Here is an 8,787-nt window from a genome sequence, read left to right as displayed (position 1 = left end):
TGATAAACAAAATGAAATAAAGTGGTTTTTAAACCAGAATAAAGTAGGTTTATTTGGGCTTTTAGAAACTAAAATTAGGAGTAGCACTTGGCTTAAGGTGAAGAATAATATTTGTGAGCATTGGTCCATCTGCACTAACTCTAGTATGCATAAAGGAGGGAGGATATGGGTGATTTGGGACCCCAGCTCCTTTTGGGTGGATGTGCAGGATATTACATCTCAATGTATTCATGTGAAAGTGTTTGATAAAGGAAGGAGGGTTACTTTTTGGATGACTGTGGTTTATGGGCTTAATAAAGCAGCTGAGAGAGAGTTTCTTTGGTAGAAATTGAGACTCTATTGCAGGACCTGCCAGGGACCTTGGTTAGTGCTTGGAGATTTCAATGCAATCATGGCACCTATTGAGAGAATTGGTGGGGCTGCAGTTTCAAATGCTGATATTCAGCCCATGTCACAAATGGTTAAGGGTTGTGATCTCCATGACTTGAAGAGTTGTGGTTCCTACTACACTTGGAACAACAAGCATGAAGTAGATGGAAAAGTTTACAGCAAAATTGATAGAGTGTTACATAATGAGGAGTGGCTAGCCCAATTCCCATCTAGCTATGCTAATTTCCTACCAGAAGGCCTTTTTGAACATTGCCCTTGCCTTCTGCACTTTGAGGAGACTAGGGAGAGGAGTAAAGCTCCTTTTAAATATTTTAATTTGTGGTCAATAGCTGAAGGTTTTATAGACACTGTCAAGAGGGGTTGGGAAAAGAATATACCAGGGACACCTATGTTCAATGTGGTCTCTAAATTAAAGGGCTTGAAGAAGGAGCTGAGAGAGCTGAATAATGATCAATTCAGTGATATTGAAAACCTCACCAGAATCACTGAGTTGTCTTTGCAGCACTTCTAGACTAAACCGAGGGAGGATCCTCTTAATGAGGACCTGTGCCATGCTGAGAAAATATGTTCAGAGGAGCTTGACTTTCTATCAAAAGCAAAAATGAAGTTTCTGAGGCAAAAGTCCAAGGAAGCTTGGTTAAAGGAGGGAGATGACAATACTTCTTTTTTCCATGCTAGCATTAAAAGGAGAAGAGCTCATAATAAGGTGTACCAGGTGAAAGATGTAAGGGGTAAGCTTTGCACCCAGGTTGATGATATCAAATCTGCTTTTGTGGAGTACTATGAATCTCTTCTGGGCTCCTCAAAACCTGTTGATCATGTCAAGGTTAATGTGATGAGGCAAGGACCTTGTTTGACTGATTTCCATGCTATGAGATTAATGGCCCTTGTTACTGCTGCAGAAATCAGGGAAGCTATGTTTGCTATCCCTGGTACCAAAGCACCTGGCCCTGACGGTTTCAACAGTCAATTCTTTAAGGACAGTTGGAACATTGTGGGCCAGGAGGTAACTGAGGCCATCCAGTCAGTGTTCAAGAGTGGGCAGTTGCTTAAGAAATGTAACAATACTGTCATAACCTTGGTTCCTAAGACTGCTATGCCTGACAATGTAATGCAGTTCAGGCTTATAGCATGCTGCAACACACTCTATAAATGCTTATCTAAAGTTATCTGCAATAGATTGAGTACTATTCTGCCTGATGTCATCAACCCCTCTCAGAGTGCTTTCATCAAAGGTAGAGATATTGTAGGGAACATACTAATTTGTCAGGATTTGATACGACTGTGTAAAATAAAATCATGTTCCCCTAGAATGTTGATGAAGCTGGATATGCAAAAAGCATATGATTCCATAGAGTGGACTTTTGTGGAAGAAGTTCTAAGAGCTCTGAGGTTTCCTGATAAGATGGTGCAAATACTTATGCAATGTATTAGTACACCTTATTATTCCATTGCTCTAAAAGGAGAGGTGTTTGGCTTTTTTAAGGGACAAAGGGGCCTTAGACAGGGGGACCCCCTTTCCCCTCTCATCTTCACCCTTTGTCTTGAATATCTCAGTAGAATACTCCAAACTGTTCAGAAACATGCTAAGTTCAGATTCCACCCCTTATGCAAGAGGATTGGTATTTCCCATCTCTGTTTTGCTGATGATCTGATCCTGTTCTGCAAAGGAGACAGAGCTTCAATTGAGCTAATGGTGAATGCATTTAATTTTTTCTCCAAAGCTTGTGGTTACAATTTGAATAGAGGTAAATCCAATTTTTACTATAATGGTGTTGATGAAGGACTGGTAAAGGAAGTTGAGAGAGCTACGGGCATGTGCAGGGGTAATGTTCCTTTTAGGTATCTTGGGGTCAGTGTCTCTCCCAAGAGGTTATCTATTTTGGATTGCAATTGCCTTGTGGATAAAGTTGTTGACAGGATACGGGGTCTGGGTTCAAAGCAGTTTTCTTATGCTGGGAGGGTGATACTTATACAATCTGTGCTTAGTACACTTCACAGCTATTGGGCTCGCATTTTTATCCTCCCAAAAACGGTGATCAAGCAGATTGAAGCCATTTCTAGAGATTTTTTATGGCATGGCAAGGATTCTGGGAGTAGACCTTCCATGGTGGCTTTGTGGGATTTATCTGTATGCATCCCTTTAAATTTTAGGACTATAACGAATTATAATGATGAATTACAAGTCATAAAATAAAATGCATAAACAAGATCGTAAAGGATTAAGAAATAACCTTCCGTCCTAGCAAATTCGGCCTAAGAACAATATCAAAGTTGATATTCGCCTATCAGTTGCACCCAAGACGATATGAGAAATACCCTTTGATTTTGCTAGAATCGATCCCCAAATCAACAGATTAATTTTAGGTTTTTGTGTTTTTTCCGATGAGAGGAGGCAAGGTTGAGTTAGGGCAAAAATTAGGTTAGAATGAATTCACCCATCTCACCCTCTTAAACCGTGTATGAGGGTGTATTAGGGTGGATTTTTCATCCTCTAATTTCCGGCCCATTTACCGAAACAATAAGGAGTTTTTAATTCCTATTTTCGGTTTCCAAAAATGTAAAAATGTGTTAAATATAAATTGTCATCTAGTGAGGATCGAACCCATGACCTCTTGGTTTGAGTACCCTCACTATTACCACTATGACACATTCATCATGTTGATATTAAATATAACCGATTACATTTAATTACGAATTAACATATTAACTTGTCCAAGCTAACATTACTTACATTTAATTAAATATAACTTATTATATTCAATTTACGAATTGACAGTTAATTCGTCTCAACTAATATTATTTAATCTTCATTAAATAATTGTCTCATCAACACATTGACTAACTGTTTAGTCATATAAGGCATCAATGTGATTATATTTCTATAACCACATCTCTCAAACACATCCTATAGGTGTGACCTTTAGGGACCAGTTGATCACCGCCATCTGTATGATAATAACGTCAAACTTTCTAGCAAGCCAACCGTTATTAGGTAATCGTTAATCAACTGATTAAAATACGAAGTATACCCTTGTGAACCCGTTAGAGATTTACAAATGTTATCACACTAATTTGTGGAGGACACAAGCTCCAACAAACTCCCACTTGTCCTCACAAGTGTATGTGCGATAACCGATTCTCATATCCTAAAATTTCTCCCACTCAATGTAAAACAATTTGTAAATCCGTATTCACAAAGGTCGTATTTTACAAGCGATCATTATCAAGAGTGGTTTCCCCGACTAGAGAGTAACTTAACTGATAAACGAATCATCATTCGAGCATGGCCATGCATTTCAGTTACAACTCCTCGAGTGGCCCTGAGAAATAACTATACCTGATAAGGGTTGGATATTTTCCTTAACTCGAATCCTGCAGATGTAAGCACAGTATGAAATGACCCAGAAAAAATCTACTTAGCCTCCAGTTACGGCAGACCGTGAGAAAGAAACCAAAGTCACCCAAAAACTGCCTTAATCTCAAGAGACAGTCGATAGTCAAAAGAATCGACTCTAGGAACACAATGGATGTCCTATCCACGACCTGGCACCAAACCTTTTTAAACATTTAGGACTCCATTACGTTGTCACAAAAATTTGTCCTACGAGGTATCGTTATAATCTCGCATTTGTGATCGATCAGTCAATAGTTTGACATATGGCTCGTTGAACCCACCATCAATCGACTGCACAATATAATGTAATTCAGTTCACTTTGTGGCGTTCAAAGTTGTCAGTACAATCCACATGAAAAACAAAATATTATTATAAAACGATGAAGTTATAAATAGTATATGAAAAAGATAATGTATCAAATCCATAATCGACTACTACAACTCAGGAACACGTTTAATTCCCATGGAAATAACATGCCTTTCATGCTTATCAAAATTCAACGGTTTGTTGAGAGGGTCCGCGATGTTATCATCCGTCGCAATCTTGTCAATCTCTATCTCTTCTTGCCTCACGTAATCACGGATCAGGTGAGCTTTCCGATGTACATGTATAGATTTGTTGCTAGACTTTGGCTCCTTAGCCTGGAAGATGGCATCTCTATTGTCACAATAGATGGTGATCGGATCATTCGAACTAGGAACTATCGTAAGTCCTTGAAAGAATTGACGCATCCATATCGCTTCCTTAGCTGCTTCCAAAGCGGCATAGTACTCGGATTCAGTAGTAGAATATGCTACAACACTCTGTTTGGAACTCTTCCAGCTGACCGCAGGACCATTAAGAGTGAAGACGAACCCGGACTGAGATTTTGAATCATCTCGATCCGTTTGGAATCTAGCATCTGCGTAACCGATTGCGCATAGCTTAGTATCGCCTCCATAAGTCAATACCCTATATTTAGTCCTCCGTAGGTACTTGAGGATATTTTTAACAGCTATCCAGTGTGTTTCACGTGGATTCTTTTGGTACCGACTCGTCATACTCAATGCATATGCCACGTCTGGACGTGTGCATATCATGACATATATGATTGATCCTATTACAGATGCATAAGGAACACGACTCATGCGCTCAATCCCTTCATGCGTCGAGGGTGACTGAGACTTGCTCAACTGCATCCCAGACGTCATTAGAAGGTTCCCCTTCTTGGAGTTGGTCATGCTGAACTTCTCAAGAATCTTATCCAAATAAGACTCCTGACTAAGTGATAACGTCCGTCATGATCTATCTCGGTAGATACGGATTCCAAAAATGCGCTGTGCCTCACCCAGATCTTTCATCTGGAAATGGTTCTTCAACCATTCTTTAACCGAAGATAGGAGAGGAATGTCATTCCCAATCAGGAGTATGTCATCGACATACAATATCAAGAATACAATCTTGCTCCCACTCGACTTGATGTATAAGCATGGTTCTTCGACCGATCGAGTGAAACCATACTCTTTTATCACCTGGTCGAAACGATGATTCCAACTCCGAGAAGCTTGCTTAAGTCCATAAATGGAACGCTTAAGCTTGCATACTTTCTTAGGATGTTCAGGATCTATGAAACCTTCGGGTTGCACCATGTACAACTCTTCCTCCAAATAACCGTTTAAGAAGGCGGTTTTAACATCCATTTGCCAAATTTCATAATCATGAAAAGCGGCAATCACTAAGATTATCCAAATGGAACGTAGCATGACTACAGGTGCAAAAATCTCATCATAATGCAATCCGTGCCCTTGAGTGAAACTTTTTTCCACTAGTCGTGCCTTATAGGTATTTGGTTGTGCGTCTACAAAACGCTTTATTTTGTAAAGCCATTTGCACTGTATCAAGTAAGGTTCGATTTCTACGTTCGGACACAATATTCAATTGAGGTGTTCCAGGTGGAGTTAACTACAAAACGATTCCACAGTCTTTCTGGTGTTGATCAAACTCATTTGAAAGATATTCGCCACCCCGATCTGAACGGAATGCTTTAACCTTTCTACCCAGTTGGTTCTCAACCCTGTTCTGGTATTCCTTGAATTTCTCAAAGGACTCACTTTTATGCTTCATTAATTAGACATATCCGTATCTACTCAAATCGTCCGTGAAAGTGATAAAATATCTATAGCCATCTCTAGCGGTAATTGACATAGGTCCACAAACATCAGTATGTATGAGTCCTAATAAGTCACTAGCGCGCATTCCAACACCTTTGAAGGAAATTCGAGTCATTTTGCCAATGAGAAATGATTCACACGTGCCATATGTAGAAAATTCGAATGAGGGAATAGTCCCATTTTCGACGAGTTTCTTTACGCGTTTCTCATTTATGTGTCCCATTCGACAATGCCATAGATAGGTTTGATCTTTGTCACCAACCTTTAATTTCTTATTATTCATGTGTAATACTTCCGTGGTTTGATCTAAGACGTAAATTCCATTCATGGAAACTGCTTTGCCATAAATCATTTCATTGAAAGAGAAAATACAGCTATTATCCTTTATTGAAAATGCAAAACCGTCTTTGGCAAGTACGGAAACAGAAATAATATTCTTAGACAAACTGGGTACATAGTAACAGTTATTTAAAAATAACTCAAAACCACTAGGGAGTTGGATTACATATGTTCCCTTCGAGACAGCAACAACTCGTGCTCCATTCCCGACTCGCAGGTCCATATCACCTTTTTCGAGAGGTATGATGTTCTTTAGGCCCTGTAAATGATTACACAGATGAGAACCACAACCAGTATCAAGTACCCAAGTTCCGAAACTTGCATGGTTAATCTCAATCATATGAATATAATATGACATACCAACAGGAACGACGCGGCCTGCTTTGATGTCCTCACGGTAGACGGGACAGTTCCTCCTCCAATGTCCAGTCTTGTGACAATGGTGGCACTCAATGTCACCGCCCTTGCTCTTTGCCTTGCCCTTTCAGCCACTAGTCTCACCGGGCGCACTCTTACCATTTCCTGGCTTCTTAAACTTTGGCTTACCTACAGCTAGGTCGCCATGAGCCTTGCCCTTACCTTTACCCTTGTTGGAAATCGTGAGAATATCCTGCTTCATGCTCCCACTCAATTTCATATCCTTCTCGGTCTGTACGAGAAGGGAGTGTAGCTCATGAGGACTCTTTTTCAAGTCATTCATGTAGTAGTTCGCCCTGAAAAAGGCAAAACCATCATGAAGAGAATGAAGCATTCGGTTAATGATAATGCTCTCACTGATTTTGCAATCAAGAGCCTCCAGCTTCTCGACATTCTAATCATGTGAAGAATGTGTGGGCTAACCGGTTGGCCCTTCTGGAGTTTCGCATCAAAGAAGCGACAGGTGTGCTCATATGTAACGATTCTCGGTGCTTTTGAGAACTTGTTAGTGAGCGTGGTGAAAATCTTGTTCGCACCTTGGGCAATGAAGCGTCTTTGCAAATTGGTTTCCATTGCAAAGATGAATACGTTCTTTATCGCACCCGCTTCCATAACGAAGTCACTATAAGCGAGTGACTCATTGACTCCTGCATTGGGGCCTGGGTTTACCGGTATTAGCTCAGTTAAGTACCTGAGCTTACCGTCAGCAATGACAGCATTCCGTAGTGCCGCCTCCCAGTCCGCAAAGTTGGACCCGTCGTTTTTCAGACGTGTGAACTGATTCATTTGGTTCATGAATATTTTCAGCCAGGACTCGCGTCCAAGTGTGGCACTAGGCATTTGGAATGCGTTATTTCCAGACATTTTTTTGTAACAGTAAAATATACGTGTTCTACACTGCGAAAAGAAGAATAAATAATAAGCATGTGCATCGATTTTAATTTAAGTCTAATGATCTAATGTCATAACGCGAAGACTCAAAACATTTATACAATTGACCTCCCTCAAGAATTATATCAATGATCCCAAGACTCAATTCTCTGTAAATTGATAAGCTAACCTTTTAGCTAATTCTACCGTTAGAATTCTTGGTCGATAAATTTCTGTAAATTCTATCTTTAGTCCATCATAATCACGAGAAACTCTTCGGACTATGATGTTGAGGTAAACTAAGTCAACACAAACTACTTACCCAACGTAGAAGGGGTCATATTATGTCTACCGACGAAGAAGGGATTCATAGTTGTTTGCCCTTATAAAGACTAGTCTCAATTTCCGTTTTAGAGGAAGATCCCATCAACTTTATTTTAATTCATTTTAAGTGAACTAATATCTAGCATGCGAGAATGAATAAACTAAGGTGATGGCTTAATAAGTCTGTGACATCTGTATGTCCATGAAAACTAACATACAACCTATATGAGTCAATTTTCATGCATTTTAGTAGTAGGTGGTTTGGTTTTAGGAGGAATATGATGCATAAACTATCATGTGAATGAAAAGCAATATGAATGAAAACGTAAAACAATAAAAGTCCTAGTGTGGCCTATCCTATCAAAATGAACATTAAATACAAGTTTGGAATCCATCCTTGGACCCGAGAATCTTGTCTTGATGTTCCATCTTGATGCATGTAGCGGGAGTGAGCTCCAATCTCCATCTTTAGTCTTCTTTTGAAAAATACAATAAATAAAATTTACATAGTAAACCTATTTATTACATTCTAATTTCAAAACCCAAAACTAAAGAAAAATAAAGGAGATTCGAGATCTCATAATTACATAAAAATTATGTTTCCTTCATTACGAAAACATAATTAACTAAGGCCACACAAAGTATTACAAATTACAACTGATTGCAAAAAAAAAAAAAAAACGTAAATTAAACCATTCAATCGATTCATTCAACTAAAATAAAATGCATCAACTAAAATAAATTAAACATGCAAGACATAATTCTTTAATTATGTAGATTAATTTTCCAAACCACCTATTTAAAAACAAATTAAGTGACAATTCCTCAATTAATCACATTAATTTCAATCTTAATTCATATTAAACTTGTAATATGAATTTAATCAATCAATATTTTAA

Source organism: Silene latifolia, chromosome Y, assembly GCF_048544455.1.
Source record: "Silene latifolia isolate original U9 population chromosome Y, ASM4854445v1, whole genome shotgun sequence".
Classification (NCBI taxonomy): Eukaryota; Viridiplantae; Streptophyta; class Magnoliopsida; order Caryophyllales; family Caryophyllaceae; genus Silene; species Silene latifolia.
This window is presented reverse-complemented; position numbering follows the sequence as displayed.